A 3,206-nucleotide genomic window follows, 5' to 3' on the forward strand; every position below is an offset into this window, starting at 1 on the left:
GGCGGGAGCGCCGCCGCGCTTCCCAAGCGGCGCACTATCCAGTGCGCCACCGGGCCGGCCCCTTGGCATTTGAATTTTTAACCTTATAAACATCTACAGTGCTTTGTTTTTTTTTTTTTAATGTTAACAGAGGTTATGTGGGAAGAGAGATTGAGGACGAATTTTTGTGTGTCTCTATGCCCTTTATATTCAAAACAAACAGATACATGTTCTGTTTTTTTTTTAAATGCTCATTGCAGAGCCAGCAAATCCTGGGCGTAAAGCCTGGCTCTGCCTCTCGTTAGCTGTGCGACTGTGGGCAAGTCACCTACCTTCTCTGAAGCTGCATTTGCCTCATTCTTAAAATAGAAACAATAACAACAGCATCCACCTTGAGAGCCCGTGTGAAGAGTAACTGAGATAATGTAAGCAAAGTACTCAGAAAGCGTCTGTCGCATAGTAAGAGCTCAGTGTAAGGTAGCCGTTACCATCGTATTATTTCTGCAATCTTCACATGTTTTCACTTTGATAATCAAAAAGCCAATAAAGAGCATTAAAAAGAAGAGGAAAGCTCATTAGTCCACCATCCACTCCCTCCCTCTCTCGACCCCATGTTCTACTCGAGAAGGGTGCTGAACACACCTCTTGTGTTTAGGAAAATCCCTGCTGACTTTATTTTGTCCCCACCTTTCGACCAACTGCCACACTATCGTGAACAGGCTTATTAGCAGTGGCGGCAGCGGCAGCAGCTGGACGTTTCCATTTGCCGACCAGAGCAAAGGTTACACTATTTCTGGCCAAGCCACAGAAAGGACAGACAGGCCCCCAGGGGGTTGGGAGTCTCTGCAGCGCCTCCCTGGGGGAGCAGCCCAGGTTTTAACTGCTGACTGACAGGCTGGGGGGTCACTAAGCCTACAAGGTCGCCTCACTGTGCTTGGGACCCACTTTGGCCCCACATCCATGACCCTGAAGCACCTGTAAACATAACAGAACTTTGCAGGGGCCAGAAGGAGGAGAATATGGCAGGCAGTTGCTGGCAGCAGCATCTCAGAGATCCTCAGCAGATCTGCTGACCCTGGGACTCAGCTGCAACCACAACCCAACACCCCATCATCAAAACTCAAGAGCAGAGCCACCACCCAATTCGAAGAGGCCGGTTTCTGACCGCTGCCTCCCGATTTAACTACCAATGGCTCAAGTCAGAGCAAGGAACTGGTTCTCTGGTTTCTTTAACTGTTCTCTCACCAGACCTGCTTTTTTCGCAGACCATACAGATAAAGGAAGAATAGTTCAATTCAGTTTTCAGATGAACCACACGAGAAGGACAGAGAAACGTGAGATTGTCCCTGAAGCAACATCAACCACTGGGCCCATGTTCAGATCAGGGCTGGGACCACACACCACCTGGGCACAGGACTTTTGTCTGCACAAGGGAGGATATGCTCAAAGGGTACGTGTCTGTCATACTCCATCCTGCCCTCTATTTGTGCATGGTCCTTCAAGGCTCTGTGCAAATGTGGCTTCCAGACAGGGCAGGATCTATGGGTGAGAGGAGAGTGTGAGGGAATAGGGGATGGGTCCTCCCACGCACAGCCTTTCTTGGAGCAGACCTTGGCAACACTCCATGTACCTCTGGTCCTCTATCCTCTGCCACTGTGTTTACAGCCCTTGCCTGGTGTGCATTCATACATTTGTGATCATTTGGTTACTCTCTAGAGTCTCTGCTAAACTATCACATCTATTTCTCTTCTTCACAATATCCCTGCACGTAGCACAACACTGGCACATAGTAGGCACTTCTTAAACATCTGTTGAATGAATGCATGCCCTGAAAACACTCAGCTATAGCTGCACAAATGCACAGCGCTCACTGCAATCAGAAACAATACAGAGGGTCAGTTATGTAATTTATGTTAAACCCTGAAGTAGAACATTATGCAGCAGTTTAAAAGAATGAGGTAGTTTTCTATATGTCGACATGCACGAAGAGATAACCGAGACTTCCTATTGAGGAGAAGAGCTAGTCACAGAATAATATGTAAAAATAAATAATAAAAATCATATAGGCTGGCCAGTTAGCTCAGTTGGTTAGAGCACAGTGTTAAAATATTGAGGTCAAGAGTTTGGATCCACTTACCAGCCAGCTGCCAAAAAAAAAAAATCATATATATATAATTAAGTAGTTATATTGGAAAGATAAATGGATAAACTCTAAAAACTTAATACTGGATTTCTCAAAGATAGAGGATTATAAGAGGCATTCAGCTTCTGGGTATTGTATCTCTGCCCTGTACGAATTCTTTACATCATATGCTATAAAGTTAGTTGTGTGTAGTGGTTCAGATCCCAGTTCACTGTGTGACCAGCAGCAAGTTACTCAACTTCTCTGAGTCTCCATGTCCTCACCCGTAAAACTCAGATACAACAGTAACTGTGTCTTGAGACTATTTATGAGGATTACGAGGACTGATATGAGATATAAAATGCCCAGCACAAAGTCAGCGTTCAATGAATCTCTGCTATTATTACTGCTATCATTATTTCCACAACCCAATATACACATATATGGAAAGTTAGTCTTTTTAAAGTCACTTGATAATGACTGTAAGGGAAAAGAACCCAAGTTTTGGCAAAGCACCTGTCTAGGTCTGGATTCTCACTCCAACAAGGAAATACAAGTACTGCCGCCATAGACTCACTTGTCCAAGTGGGACTAAACAGCTACCTCAAACCTGCCTATTTCCCCAATACCTTCTCCGAGCTCTGTCCATCTCAGCAAAGGCCCCACGCTTCCCACTTCAACACCTCAGCCAGGGTGTGGCTGAAAAGCTTCTGTCACCTCCTGGGAGATCTTCCCTGAGATAACTTAATAAAGCACACCACTCTGTCCATGCAGGCTCATAGGCGGATGTACTCCAAGGAGCTTGGCAAAAGGCACGAGGCATGTCCCCAGCTCTCCTTTGGGGCTTCTTTCCCCCAGAGCTGCCCAGACACACTGGGCCTGACTCGACCCCTCACATTTCTGAAGGCCCCAGTGCTTACCTGCACAGTCAGGTAGAGCCTGTGGGGACTCCCGGGACCAGCCCAGTCCAAGCTGAGGGCTCGGCACTGAGCTAGGGCTGGGTGAGCTGCACTTCGGGCACTGGAGTCCTCATCACCACCGACTGGGGTGTTTTTTCCACGCCCTGTCCCAGGACAGAGAGATAGGTGAGATGCTCAGACCGCTG

General features: G+C 47.0%; 1 protein-coding gene across 2 annotated transcripts in view; it reads right to left on the reverse strand.

Moving 5' to 3' along the window:
• KIFC3 (kinesin family member C3) overlaps positions 1-3,206 on the reverse strand; it is a 38,775-nt gene extending 35,569 nt beyond the window's left edge. Inside the window, exon 1 of one of the 2 annotated variants that reach the window (XM_008574906.1) lies at positions 3,022-3,206. The gene's annotated coding sequence lies outside the window, so the exon portion shown is untranslated. The remainder of the gene's footprint in view (positions 1-3,021) is intronic. The other variant, XM_008574899.1, reaches the window with a different exon arrangement.

The sequence above is a fragment of the Galeopterus variegatus genome, unplaced genomic scaffold (genome assembly GCF_000696425.1).
Source record: "Galeopterus variegatus unplaced genomic scaffold, G_variegatus-3.0.2 Scaffold58, whole genome shotgun sequence".
Lineage (NCBI taxonomy): Eukaryota > Metazoa > Chordata > Mammalia > Dermoptera > Cynocephalidae > Galeopterus > Galeopterus variegatus.